Source organism: Mesoplodon bidens (genome assembly GCF_964165515.1).
Source record: "Mesoplodon bidens genome assembly, chromosome: X".
Classification (NCBI taxonomy): Eukaryota; Metazoa; Chordata; class Mammalia; order Artiodactyla; family Ziphiidae; genus Mesoplodon; species Mesoplodon bidens.
Window position 1 is genome coordinate 130,553,723 of NC_138163.1, and position 15,723 is coordinate 130,569,445.

Sequence of the window (15,723 nt, forward strand, 5' to 3'; positions counted from 1 at the left end):
AACAGAGCTTTCCTGGAAATCGTGTTAGTAAGCTGCAAATTAGAGTGGAATGTGCCAGCGCAAACCCCCAAGAGCTTATATCTCCTAAATTGTTGTTTGTTTATTAAATTTAATTTTTATGAATTATCAGAGCCAATTTGATAAAAATGTAGATTCTCCTAGGTGTACAGTTTCTGGTTCATCCTATCAATGTATCTGTCTATTCCTCTTTCGATCCTTTCCCGTGTATGTTATTATAGGGTGTTGCATAGACCTCTCTTCCTATTCCATAGGCACTTTGTGATTATACATTTCATAAGTATTAGTGCATATCTGTTAACCCCCATGTCCTAGTTCATACATTCCTTATTCCTTTCCATTTGGTTAAACATTAATTGGTTTTCTGAATCTATGCGTGTCCGTCTCTTGGAAATTATTTCATGGGTATCAATTTTTAGGTAACACCTATAAGTGATGTCATAAGATGTCTGTCTTTCGTTTTCTTTCTTACTTCAAGTTGGGTGATTATCTCTAGATCCTTCTATGATGGTGCCAACGGCACTGTTCCATGCTTTTTCATGGCTAATATTCCAATGTGTACATGGACGACTTCTTCTTGGTGCATTTTTCTGTTGATGGACATTTCGGTTTCTTCCAGGTCTTGGCTATGGTCCGTGTTGCTGCAGTGCAGGATTGCCAGCCTGTGTCTTTTCGATTCTGGTCTAATCAGGTGAAAGGCCCATGAGTGGGCCTACCAGATCACATGGTAGCTCCATATTTACCCTTAAACGCACCTCCATTCTGTTCTCACTACTGGCTGTGACCAGGTTTCATCCCACCAGCAGCTAAAGGGTACGCAGTTCTCTAAAACCCCTTCGGCATTTATTCTTTGTAGACTTTTTTGCTGCTGACCATTCTGACGGCTGTGAGGTGAACTTTTTTGTACACTGGATTTGCATGGCTTTATTGATTCCTGATGTTCAGCCTTTTTCCATTCCCATTTTGTTAACAAAAAAGAAAGAAAGTAAAAGAAACAGAAGACAGATGTGCATAAAATATGCCTCTTGAAACTGTCGTTTTGAAATATGGACATCTTTTGAATGTTTTGATCGATATACGACCCCAGGATTTTTTTTCAGGGAGGTGTCATTTACAGGCCTGCAATTATTTTGAATATCAACTGACCTTTAGTGCTGGGATTAAAGCTGCTGTTGTGTGAGACGGCCACAAGGTGGCAGCAGTTCTCCTTTACCAAATCTGGTTACTAGGGCAACAGAGCCTCAATGGAAGTCGTGTTCTAGGTTGTAATTTAGAATGGAATGTATCAGGAAAGCCCCTTCAATTTATGTCTCACTATTTCTTGTTTGTTTTTTTAATTTAATTTTTATTTTTCATCACAGCAAGTTTGATTACAATGTTTGGCATGTTGTAGGTGTGCAAGATGTGGTTCTTTTACACATATACATATGTCTATTCTTCCTGGGATCCTTGTCCCATGTACGTTATGACAGAATGTTGAGTAGTCTTCTCTTGGTATTCCGTAGGTCTTTGGTGATTATATAGTTCACCTGTGTTTGTATATGTCTGTTAACCCCAATATCCTAATGTATCCAATCCTCACACCTTTCCATTGGTGAACCATAAGTTTGTTTAATGAATCTGTGATTGCCCTTCTCTGTGGAAATATCTTCACTGCTATCAATTTTTAGGTAACACCTATAAGTGATATCATAGGATATGTGTCTCTCTCTGTCTGACTTAGTACAAGTCGCGTGACTACCTCTAGACTCATCTACGGTGCTGCACATGGCATTGTGTCCTTTTTTCCCTTGGCTAATATTCCCTCTGTACATGTACCAGTTCTTCTTTGTCCACTCATCTGTTGATGGACTTTTTGGTTGCTTCCATGTCTTGGCTATTGTCATAGAGCGGCAATGCACATTTGCCTGCCTGTGTCTTTCCAATTCTGTGTTCTTAGGTGATAGGCCCAGGAGTGGGCCTGCTGGATCATACAGTAGCAAAATGTTTACTTAACAAAGGCACCTCCCTTCTGTTCTCATTAGTGGCTCTTACCAGGTTACGTCCCTCTTAAAGTTGAGGGTATGCACTTCTCCACAACACCTTCAGCGTTTACTGTTTGTAGTGTTTTTTTGCTGATGTATATTCTGACCAGTGTGAGCTGATATACCTCTTTGGGGTTGGATTTGCATGCGTCTCATAAACCCTTGAAATTGAGCTTTCTGGCATGTCCTTTTTTTCTTCAAACTGTGAGTACAGCTTACCTCTTCAAATTGTTTTCGTGAAGTATGTGTGACATTTAGAAATATTTTGGCCATTACCTCCATCAAGACATTTTGTGGGGAGGTTTCTTTTACAGCCCTCAGTACTGGTGCATATGAAGTGACCCTTAGCAGAGGTTTTAAAGCTGCTGTTGCAGGTAACGGCCAGAGGGCGGCAGCATTTCTGCTTTTCCCAATCTGGTAACTAGGGAAACAGACCTTCCTGGCAGTGGTGTTCCTCGGTTATATATTAGAGTGGAATGTGCCCGGCTAAACCCCCAAATGCTGATGTCTCCTTACTTATGTTTGTTTTCTAAATTGAATTTATATTTTTTATTGGAGTCATATTCCATTGCGTACATGGACCACTTCTTCTTGGTGCATTCCTCTGTTGATGGACATTTTCGTAGCTTCCACGTGTAGTCTATGGTAAATATTGCTGGAGTGCAGGATTTTCAGCCTGTATCTTTTTTTAATGGTTTTGATTTCTTTTGCGGTATGTGGGCCTCTCACTGCGGTGGCCCCTCCCATTGCAGAGCAGAGGCTCTGGATGCACAGGTCCAGCAGCCATAGCTCATGCGACCAGCCTCTCCACGGCATGTGGGAGCTTCCCGGACCGGGGCACGAACCCGTGTCCCCTGCATCGGCAGGCGGACTCTCAACCTCTGCGCCACCAGGGAAGCCCAGCCTGTTTATTTTTGATTCTCATCTTGTCAGGCGATAGGCCCAGCAGTGGGTATGCTTGATTGAATGGTAGCTCAATATTTACCTTTCCAAGACACTTCCTTTGTGTTTTCCTTACTGGCTCTTTACATGTCCCACGTTGAACCAAGGGTAGGCATTTCTCCTCAAACCCTTCAGCATTTACTGTTTGCAGAATTTTTGCTGATGGCCATTCTGACTGGTGTGAGCTGATAGGTTTTTTGTAATTTGGATTTGCATGTCTTGAATTATTCCTCGTGTTCAGCATTTTTCCACGCCTTTTTAAAGTTCTGTTAAAATAACAGAAAAAAACAGAGAGTACAATTAACCTCTGGAAATTGTCTTCTTGAAAGGTTGCCCTCTTTTGAATTTTTGGTCAATTTTCGAACCCAGGATTGTTTCTGAGGTCAGGTGTCATTCATAGGCCTGTAATGAGTGTGAATATCTAGTGAGCATTAGCACTGGGTTTAAAGCTGCTGTTTTGGGAAACGGCCACAAGGCGGCAGCATTTCTCCATTCCCAAATCTGGTTACGAGGGCAGCAGAGCCTTTCTGGAAGTCCTGTTCCTAGGTTGTAAATTAAAATGGAATGTGCCAGGAGAAACCCCAATAAGTTTATGTCACATTACTTCTTGTTTTAGTTTTTTTAATCGGGGTAATGTTTAGAATACTGTTTGTCCTCAGTGTACACAATCTGGTTCATTTGTGCATAACATATATATATATATATATATATATATATATATATTCATGTACAGAGCCACTTCCCATGTAAATTATTGCAGAGATTTCCATAGACATCCCTGGCTATATGGTCGGTCTTTCTGTTATATGTATTTAATAGGTATTTGTACACGTATGGTAACCCTAATCTTAATTTTTCCATTCCCCCCACCTGTCCTTTTAGATAAGCATAGTTTGATTTCTAAGCCTGTGAGTGTCTTTCTCTGTGGAAATATGTTCATTTGTGTCCGTTGTTAGATAACGCCTATAAGTGATATCATAGGATATGTCTTTTGCTTTCCGACTTACCTCATGTTCTGTGATTATCTCTAGGCTCATCTATGGTGCCTCAAAGAGCAGTGTTTCATTGTTTTCCATGGCTAATATTCCATTGTGTACATGGACCACTTCTTCTTTTTCCACTCATCTGGTGATGGACATTTTGGTTGCTTCCGTGTCTTGGCTATTGTGAAAATTCCTGCAGTGCAGGTGCTGAAGCCTGTGCCTTCTCGACTCTGGACTTCTCAGGTGAGAGTCTCAGCGGTGGGCCTGCTGAATGGAATGGTGGCTCAATTTTTACTTTGAAACACAGCTCCTTTCTGTTCTCATTATTGGCTGTTACCACTTTACATCTCACCAGCAGCTAGAGGGTACACAGTTCTCTAAAACCCCTTCAGCATTTGTTGTTTGCAGACTTTTAGCTGACGGTAGTTGGCATGTGTGAGTTGAAACCTTTTTGGAGGTTAGATTTGCATGAGTCTAATAATTCCTGATGTTGAGCTTTTATCCATTTTCCTCTTTTTTGAAAATGAGTGAGTAAAACTTACCCCTCCATACTATCTCCTTGAAAAATGTGCCAGTTTGGAATTTTTTTGGCCATTCCCTACCTCCGCACAATTATGTAGGGCAGGTGTCCTTTACAGCCCTGAGTCCTTGTGAATGTTAAGTGACCATGAGCTGTGGGTTTAATGCCGCTCTTGCGGGAAACGGCCACAAGGCGGCAGCATTTCTACATTTCCAACTCTGGGTTTTTGGGCAACAGAGCTTTCCTGGAAATCGTGTTAGTAAGCTGCAAATTAGAGTGGAATGTGCCAGCGCAAACCCCCAAGAGCTTATATCTCCTAAATTGTTGTTTGTTTATTAAATTTAATTTTTATGAATTATCAGAGCCAATTTGATAAAAATGTAGATTCTCCTAGGTGTACAGTTTCTGGTTCATCCTATCAATGTATCTGTCTATTCCTCTTTCGATCCTTTCCCGTGTATGTTATTATAGGGTGTTGCATAGACCTCTCTTCCTATTCCATAGGCACTTTGTGATTATACATTTCATAAGTATTAGTGCATATCTGTTAACCCCCATGTCCTAGTTCATACATTCCTTATTCCTTTCCATTTGGTTAAACATTAATTGGTTTTCTGAATCTATGCGTGTCCGTCTCTTGGAAATTATTTCATGGGTATCAATTTTTAGGTAACACCTATAAGTGATGTCATAAGATGTCTGTCTTTCGGTTTCTTTCTTACTTCAAGTTGGGTGATTATCTCTAGATCCTTCTATGATGGTGCCAACGGCACTGTTCCATGCTTTTTCATGGCTAATATTCCGTTGTGTACATGGACGACTTCTTCTTGGTGCATTTTTCTGTTGATGGACATTTCGGTTTCTTCCAGGTCTTGGCTATGGTCCGTGTTGCTGCAGTGCAGGATTGCCAGCCTGTGTCTTTTCGATTCTGGTCTAATCAGGTGAAAGGCCCATGAGTGGGCCTACCAGATCACATGGTAGCTCCATATTTACCCTTAAACGCACCTCCATTCTGTTCTCACTACTGGCTGTGACCAGGTTTCATCCCACCAGCAGCTAAAGGGTACGCAGTTCTCTAAAACCCCTTCGGCATTTATTCTTTGTAGACTTTTTTGCTGCTGACCATTCTGACGGCTGTGAGGTGAACTTTTTTGTACACTGGATTTGCATGGCTTTATTGATTCCTGATGTTCAGCCTTTTTCCATTCCCATTTTGTTAACAAAAAAGAAAGAAAGTAAAAGAAACAGAAGACAGATGTGCATAAAATATGCCTCTTGAAACTGTCGTTTTGAAATATGGACGTCTTTTGAATGTTTTGATCGATATACGACCCCAGGATTTTTTTTCAGGGAGGTGTCATTTACAGGCCTGCAATTATTTTGAATATCAACTGACCTTTAGTGCTGGGATTAAAGCTGCTGTTGTGTGAGACGGCCACAAGGTGGCAGCAGTTCTCCTTTACCAAATCTGGTTACTAGGGCAACAGAGCCTCAATGGAAGTCGTGTTCTAGGTTGTAATTTAGAATGGAATGTATCAGGAAAGCCCCTTCAATTTATGTCTCACTATTTCTTGTTTGTTTTTTTAATTTAATTTTTATTTTTCATCACAGCAAGTTTGATTACAATGTTTGGCATGTTGTAGGTGTGCAAGATGTGGTTCTTTTACACATATACATATGTCTATTCTTCCTGGGATCCTTGTCCCATGTACGTTATGACAGAATGTTGAGTAGTCTTCTCTTGGTATTCCGTAGGTCTTTGGTGATTATATAGTTCACCTGTGTTTGTATATGTCTGTTAACCCCAATATCCTAATGTATCCAATCCTCACACCTTTCCATTGGTGAACCATAAGTTTGTTTAATGAATCTGTGATTGCCCTTCTCTGTGGAAATATCTTCACTGCTATCAATTTTTAGGTAACACCTATAAGTGATATCATAGGATATGTGTCTCTCTCTGTCTGACTTAGTACAAGTCGCGTGACTACCTCTAGACTCATCTACGGTGCTGCACATGGCATTGTGTCCTTTTTTCCCTTGGCTAATATTCCCTCTGTACATGTACCAGTTCTTCTTTGTCCACTCATCTGTTGATGGACTTTTTGGTTGCTTCCATGTCTTGGCTATTGTCATAGAGCGGCAATGCACATTTGCCTGCCTGTGTCTTTCCAATTCTGTGTTCTTAGGTGATAGGCCCAGGAGTGGGCCTGCTGGATCATACAGTAGCAAAATGTTTACTTAACAAAGGCACCTCCCTTCTGTTCTCATTAGTGGCTCTTACCAGGTTACGTCCCTCTTAAAGTTGAGGGTATGCACTTCTCCACAACACCTTCAGCGTTTACTCTTTGTAGTGTTTTTTTGCTGATGTATATTCTGACCAGTGTGAGCTGATATACCTCTTTGGGGTTGGATTTGCATGCGTCTCATAAACCCTTGAAATTGAGCTTTCTGGCATGTCCTTTTTTTCTTCAAACTGTGAGTACAGCTTACCTCTTCAAATTGTTTTCGTGAAGTATGTGTGACATTTAGAAATATTTTGGCCATTACCTCCATCAAGACATTTTGTGGGGAGGTTTCTTTTACAGCCCTCCAGTACTGGTGCATATGAAGTGACCCTTAGCAGAGGTTTTAAAGCTGCTGTTGCAGGTAACGGCCAGAGGGCGGCAGCATTTCTGCTTTTCCCAATCTGGTAACTAGGGAAACAGACCTTCCTGGCAGTGGTGTTCCTCGGTTATATATTAGAGTGGAATGTGCCCGGCTAAACCCCCAAATGCTGATGTCTCCTTACTTATGTTTGTTTTCTAAATTGAATTTATATTTTTTATTGGAGTCATATTCCATTGCGTACATGGACCACTTCTTCTTGGTGCATTCCTCTGTTGATGGACATTTTTGTAGCTTCCACGTGTAGTCTATGGTAAATATTGCTGGAGTGCAGGATTTTCAGCCTGTATCTTTTTTTAATGGTTTTGATTTCTTTTGCGGTATGTGGGCCTCTCACTGCGGTGGCCCCTCCCATTGCAGAGCAGAGGCTCTGGATGCACAGGTCCAGCAGCCATAGCTCATGCGACCAGCCTCTCCACGGCATGTGGGAGCTTCCCGGACCGGGGCACGAACCCGTGTCCCCTGCATCGGCAGGCGGACTCTCAACCTCTGCGCCACCAGGGAAGCCCAGCCTGTTTATTTTTGATTCTCATCTTGTCAGGCGATAGGCCCAGCAGTGGGTATGCTTGATTGAATGGTAGCTCAATATTTACCTTTCCAAGACACTTCCTTTGTGTTTTCCTTACTGGCTCTTTACATGTCCCACGTTGAACCAAGGGTAGGCATTTCTCCTCAAACCCTTCAGCATTTACTGTTTGCAGAATTTTTGCTGATGGCCATTCTGACTGGTGTGAGCTGATAGGTTTTTTGTAATTTGGATTTGCATGTCTTGAATTATTCCTCGTGTTCAGCATTTTTCCACGCCTTTTTAAAGTTCTGTTAAAATAACAGAAAAAAACAGAGAGTACAATTAACCTCTGGAAATTGTCTTCTTGAAAGGTTGCCCTCTTTTGAATTTTTGGTCAATTTTCGAACCCAGGATTGTTTCTGAGGTCAGGTGTCATTCATAGGCCTGTAATGAGTGTGAATATCTAGTGAGCATTAGCACTGGGTTTAAAGCTGCTGTTTTGGGAAACGGCCACAAGGCGGCAGCATTTCTCCATTCCCAAATCTGGTTACGAGGGCAGCAGAGCCTTTCTGGAAGTCCTGTTCCTAGGTTGTAAATTAAAATGGAATGTGCCAGGAGAAACCCCAATAAGTTTATGTCACATTACTTCTTGTTTTAGTTTTTTTAATCGGGGTAATGTTTAGAATACTGTTTGTCCTCAGTGTACACAATCTGGTTCATTTGTGCATAACATATATATATATATATATATATATATATATATATTCATGTACAGAGCCACTTCCCATGTAAATTATTGCAGAGATTTCCATAGACATCCCTGGCTATATGGTCGGTCTTTCTGTTATATGTATTTAATAGGTATTTGTACACGTATGGTAACCCTAATCTTAATTTTTCCATTCCCCCCACCTGTCCTTTTAGATAAGCATAGTTTGATTTCTAAGCCTGTGAGTGTCTTTCTCTGTGGAAATATGTTCATTTGTGTCAGTTGTTAGATAACGCCTATAAGTGATATCATAGGATATGTCTTTTGCTTTCCGACTTACCTCATGTTCTGTGATTATCTCTAGGCTCATCTATGGTGCCTCAAAGAGCAGTGTTTCATTGTTTTCCATGGCTAATATTCCATTGTGTACATGGACCACTTCTTCTTTTTCCACTCATCTGGTGATGGACATTTTGGTTGCTTCCGTGTCTTGGCTATTGTGAAAATTCCTGCAGTGCAGGTGCTGAAGCCTGTGCCTTCTCGACTCTGGACTTCTCAGGTGAGAGTCTCAGCGGTGGGCCTGCTGAATGGAATGGTGGCTCAATTTTTACTTTGAAACACAGCTCCTTTCTGTTCTCATTATTGGCTGTTACCACTTTACATCTCACCAGCAGCTAGAGGGTACACAGTTCTCTAAAACCCCTTCAGCATTTGTTGTTTGCAGACTTTTAGCTGACGGTAGTTGGCATGTGTGAGTTGAAACCTTTTTGGAGGTTAGATTTGCATGAGTCTAATAATTCCTGATGTTGAGCTTTTATCCATTTTCCTCTTTTTTGAAAATGAGTGAGTAAAACTTACCCCTCCATACTATCTCCTTGAAAAATGTGCCAGTTTGGAATTTTTTTGGCCATTCCCTACCTCCGCACAATTATGTAGGGCAGGTGTCCTTTACAGCCCTGAGTCCTTGTGAATGTTAAGTGACCATGAGCTGTGGGTTTAATGCCGCTCTTGCGGGAAACGGCCACAAGGCGGCAGCATTTCTACATTTCCAACTCTGGGTTTTTGGGCAACAGAGCTTTCCTGGAAATCGTGTTAGTAAGCTGCAAATTAGAGTGGAATGTGCCAGCGCAAACCCCCAAGAGCTTATATCTCCTAAATTGTTGTTTGTTTATTAAATTTAATTTTTATGAATTATCAGAGCCAATTTGATAAAAATGTAGATTCTCCTAGGTGTACAGTTTCTGGTTCATCCTATCAATGTATCTGTCTATTCCTCTTTCGATCCTTTCCCGTGTATGTTATTATAGGGTGTTGCATAGACCTCTCTTCCTATTCCATAGGCACTTTGTGATTATACATTTCATAAGTATTAGTGCATATCTGTTAACCCCCATGTCCTAGTTCATACATTCCTTATTCCTTTCCATTTGGTTAAACATTAATTGGTTTTCTGAATCTATGCGTGTCCGTCTCTTGGAAATTATTTCATGGGTATCAATTTTTAGGTAACACCTATAAGTGATGTCATAAGATGTCTGTCTTTCGGTTTCTTTCTTACTTCAAGTTGGGTGATTATCTCTAGATCCTTCTATGATGGTGCCAACGGCACTGTTCCATGCTTTTTCATGGCTAATATTCCGTTGTGTACATGGACGACTTCTTCTTGGTGCATTTTTCTGTTGATGGACATTTCGGTTTCTTCCAGGTCTTGGCTATGGTCCGTGTTGCTGCAGTGCAGGATTGCCAGCCTGTGTCTTTTCGATTCTGGTCTAATCAGGTGAAAGGCCCATGAGTGGGCCTACCAGATCACATGGTAGCTCCATATTTACCCTTAAACGCACCTCCATTCTGTTCTCACTACTGGCTGTGACCAGGTTTCATCCCACCAGCAGCTAAAGGGTACGCAGTTCTCTAAAACCCCTTCGGCATTTATTCTTTGTAGACTTTTTTGCTGCTGACCATTCTGACGGCTGTGAGGTGAACTTTTTTGTACACTGGATTTGCATGGCTTTATTGATTCCTGATGTTCAGCCTTTTTCCATTCCCATTTTGTTAACAAAAAAGAAAGAAAGTAAAAGAAACAGAAGACAGATGTGCATAAAATATGCCTCTTGAAACTGTCGTTTTGAAATATGGACGTCTTTTGAATGTTTTGATCGATATACGACCCCAGGATTTTTTTTCAGGGAGGTGTCATTTACAGGCCTGCAATTATTTTGAATATCAACTGACCTTTAGTGCTGGGATTAAAGCTGCTGTTGTGTGAGACGGCCACAAGGTGGCAGCAGTTCTCCTTTACCAAATCTGGTTACTAGGGCAACAGAGCCTCAATGGAAGTCGTGTTCTAGGTTGTAATTTAGAATGGAATGTATCAGGAAAGCCCCTTCAATTTATGTCTCACTATTTCTTGTTTGTTTTTTTAATTTAATTTTTATTTTTCATCACAGCAAGTTTGATTACAATGTTTGGCATGTTGTAGGTGTGCAAGATGTGGTTCTTTTACACATATACATATGTCTATTCTTCCTGGGATCCTTGTCCCATGTACGTTATGACAGAATGTTGAGTAGTCTTCTCTTGGTATTCCGTAGGTCTTTGGTGATTATATAGTTCACCTGTGTTTGTATATGTCTGTTAACCCCAATATCCTAATGTATCCAATCCTCACACCTTTCCATTGGTGAACCATAAGTTTGTTTAATGAATCTGTGATTGCCCTTCTCTGTGGAAATATCTTCACTGCTATCAATTTTTAGGTAACACCTATAAGTGATATCATAGGATATGTGTCTCTCTCTGTCTGACTTAGTACAAGTCGCGTGACTACCTCTAGACTCATCTACGGTGCTGCACATGGCATTGTGTCCTTTTTTCCCTTGGCTAATATTCCCTCTGTACATGTACCAGTTCTTCTTTGTCCACTCATCTGTTGATGGACTTTTTGGTTGCTTCCATGTCTTGGCTATTGTCATAGAGCGGCAATGCACATTTGCCTGCCTGTGTCTTTCCAATTCTGTGTTCTTAGGTGATAGGCCCAGGAGTGGGCCTGCTGGATCATACAGTAGCAAAATGTTTACTTAACAAAGGCACCTCCCTTCTGTTCTCATTAGTGGCTCTTACCAGGTTACGTCCCTCTTAAAGTTGAGGGTATGCACTTCTCCACAACACCTTCAGCGTTTACTCTTTGTAGTGTTTTTTTGCTGATGTATATTCTGACCAGTGTGAGCTGATATACCTCTTTGGGGTTGGATTTGCATGCGTCTCATAAACCCTTGAAATTGAGCTTTCTGGCATGTCCTTTTTTTCTTCAAACTGTGAGTACAGCTTACCTCTTCAAATTGTTTTCGTGAAGTATGTGTGACATTTAGAAATATTTTGGCCATTACCTCCATCAAGACATTTTGTGGGGAGGTTTCTTTTACAGCCCTCCAGTACTGGTGCATATGAAGTGACCCTTAGCAGAGGTTTTAAAGCTGCTGTTGCAGGTAACGGCCAGAGGGCGGCAGCATTTCTGCTTTTCCCAATCTGGTAACTAGGGAAACAGACCTTCCTGGCAGTGGTGTTCCTCGGTTATATATTAGAGTGGAATGTGCCCGGCTAAACCCCCAAATGCTGATGTCTCCTTACTTATGTTTGTTTTCTAAATTGAATTTATATTTTTTATTGGAGTCATATTCCATTGCGTACATGGACCACTTCTTCTTGGTGCATTCCTCTGTTGATGGACATTTTCGTAGCTTCCACGTGTAGTCTATGGTAAATATTGCTGGAGTGCAGGATTTTCAGCCTGTATCTTTTTTTAATGGTTTTGATTTCTTTTGCGGTATGTGGGCCTCTCACTGCGGTGGCCCCTCCCATTGCAGAGCAGAGGCTCTGGATGCACAGGTCCAGCAGCCATAGCTCACGCGACCAGCCTCTCCACGGCATGTGGGAGCTTCCCGGACCGGGGCACGAACCCGTGTCCCCTGCATCGGCAGGCGGACTCTCAACCTCTGCGCCACCAGGGAAGCCCAGCCTGTTTATTTTTGATTCTCATCTTGTCAGGCGATAGGCCCAGCAGTGGGTATGCTTGATTGAATGGTAGCTCAATATTTACCTTTCCAAGACACTTCCTTTGTGTTTTCCTTACTGGCTATTTACATGTCCCACGTTGAACCAAGGGTAGGCATTTCTCCTCAAACCCTTCAGCATTTACTGTTTGCAGAATTTTTGCTGATGGCCATTCTGACTGGTGTGAGCTGATAGGTTTTTTGTAATTTGGATTTGCATGTCTTGAATTATTCCTCGTGTTCAGCATTTTTCCACGCCTTTTTAAAGTTCTGTTAAAATAACAGAAAAAAACAGAGAGTACAATTAACCTCTGGAAATTGTCTTCTTGAAAGGTTGCCCTCTTTTGAATTTTTGGTCAATTTTCGAACCCAGGATTGTTTCTGAGGTCAGGTGTCATTCATAGGCCTGTAATGAGTGTGAATATCTAGTGAGCATTAGCACTGGGTTTAAAGCTGCTGTTTTGGGAAACGGCCACAAGGCGGCAGCATTTCTCCATTCCCAAATCTGGTTACGAGGGCAGCAGAGCCTTTCTGGAAGTCCTGTTCCTAGGTTGTAAATTAAAATGGAATGTGCCAGGAGAAACCCCAATAAGTTTATGTCACATTACTTCTTGTTTTAGTTTTTTTAATCGGGGTAATGTTTAGAATACTGTTTGTCCTCAGTGTACACAATCTGGTTCATTTGTGCATAACATATATATATATATATATATATATATATATATATATATATTCATGTACAGAGCCACTTCCCATGTAAATTATTGCAGAGATTTCCATAGACATCCCTGGCTATATGGTCGGTCTTTCTGTTATATGTATTTAATAGGTATTTGTACACGTATGGTAACCCTAATCTTAATTTTTCCATTCCCCCCACCTGTCCTTTTAGATAAGCATAGTTTGATTTCTAAGCCTGTGAGTGTCTTTCTCTGTGGAAATATGTTCATTTGTGTCCGTTGTTAGATAACGCCTATAAGTGATATCATAGGATATGTCTTTTGCTTTCCGACTTACCTCATGTTCTGTGATTATCTCTAGGCTCATCTATGGTGCCTCAAAGAGCAGTGTTTCATTGTTTTCCATGGCTAATATTCCATTGTGTACATGGACCACTTCTTCTTTTTCCACTCATCTGGTGATGGACATTTTGGTTGCTTCCGTGTCTTGGCTATTGTGAAAATTCCTGCAGTGCAGGTGCTGAAGCCTGTGCCTTCTCGACTCTGGACTTCTCAGGTGAGAGTCTCAGCGGTGGGCCTGCTGAATGGAATGGTGGCTCAATTTTTACTTTGAAACACAGCTCCTTTCTGTTCTCATTATTGGCTGTTACCACTTTACATCTCACCAGCAGCTAGAGGGTACACAGTTCTCTAAAACCCCTTCAGCATTTGTTGTTTGCAGACTTTTAGCTGACGGTAGTTGGCATGTGTGAGTTGAAACCTTTTTGGAGGTTAGATTTGCATGAGTCTAATAATTCCTGATGTTGAGCTTTTATCCATTTTCCTCTTTTTTGAAAATGAGTGAGTAAAACTTACCCCTCCATACTATCTCCTTGAAAAATGTGCCAGTTTGGAATTTTTTTGGCCATTCCCTACCTCCGCACAATTATGTAGGGCAGGTGTCCTTTACAGCCCTGAGTCCTTGTGAATGTTAAGTGACCATGAGCTGTGGGTTTAATGCCGCTCTTGCGGGAAACGGCCACAAGGCGGCAGCATTTCTACATTTCCAACTCTGGGTTTTTGGGCAACAGAGCTTTCCTGGAAATCGTGTTAGTAAGCTGCAAATTAGAGTGGAATGTGCCAGCGCAAACCCCCAAGAGCTTATATCTCCTAAATTGTTGTTTGTTTATTAAATTTAATTTTTATGAATTATCAGAGCCAATTTGATAAAAATGTAGATTCTCCTAGGTGTACAGTTTCTGGTTCATCCTATCAATGTATCTGTCTATTCCTCTTTCGATCCTTTCCCGTGTATGTTATTATAGGGTGTTGCATAGACCTCTCTTCCTATTCCATAGGCACTTTGTGATTATACATTTCATAAGTATTAGTGCATATCTGTTAACCCCCATGTCCTAGTTCATACATTCCTTATTCCTTTCCATTTGGTTAAACATTAATTGGTTTTCTGAATCTATGCGTGTCCGTCTCTTGGAAATTATTTCATGGGTATCAATTTTTAGGTAACACCTATAAGTGATGTCATAAGATGTCTGTCTTTCGGTTTCTTTCTTACTTCAAGTTGGGTGATTATCTCTAGATCCTTCTATGATGGTGCCAACGGCACTGTTCCATGCTTTTTCATGGCTAATATTCCGTTGTGTACATGGACGACTTCTTCTTGGTGCATTTTTCTGTTGATGGACATTTCGGTTTCTTCCAGGTCTTGGCTATGGTCCGTGTTGCTGCAGTGCAGGATTGCCAGCCTGTGTCTTTTCGATTCTGGTCTAATCAGGTGAAAGGCCCATGAGTGGGCCTACCAGATCACATGGTAGCTCCATATTTACCCTTAAACGCACCTCCATTCTGTTCTCACTACTGGCTGTGACCAGGTTTCATCCCACCAGCAGCTAAAGGGTACGCAGTTCTCTAAAACCCCTTCGGCATTTATTCTTTGTAGACTTTTTTGCTGCTGACCATTCTGACGGCTGTGAGGTGAACTTTTTTGTACACTGGATTTGCATGGCTTTATTGATTCCTGATGTTCAGCCTTTTTCCATTCCCATTTTGTTAACAAAAAAGAAAGAAAGTAAAAGAAACAGAAGACAGATGTGCATAAAATATGCCTCTTGAAACTGTCGTTTTGAAATATGGACGTCTTTTGAATGTTTTGATCGATATACGACCCCAGGATTTTTTTTCAGGGAGGTGTCATTTACAGGCCTGCAATTATTTTGAATATCAACTGACCTTTAGTGCTGGGATTAAAGCTGCTGTTGTGTGAGACGGCCACAAGGTGGCAGCAGTTCTCCTTTACCAAATCTGGTTACTAGGGCAACAGAGCCTCAATGGAAGTCGTGTTCTAGGTTGTAATTTAGAATGGAATGTATCAGGAAAGCCCCTTCAATTTATGTCTCACTATTTCTTGTTTGTTTTTTTAATTTAATTTTCATTTTTCATCACAGCAAGTTTGATTACAATGTTTGGCATGTTGTAGGTGTGCAAGATGTGGTTCTTTTACACATATACATATGTCTATTCTTCCTGGGATCCTTGTCCCATGTACGTTATGACAGAATGTTGAGTAGTCTTCTCTTGGTATTCCGTAGGTCTTTGGTGATTATATAGTTCACCTGTGTTTGTA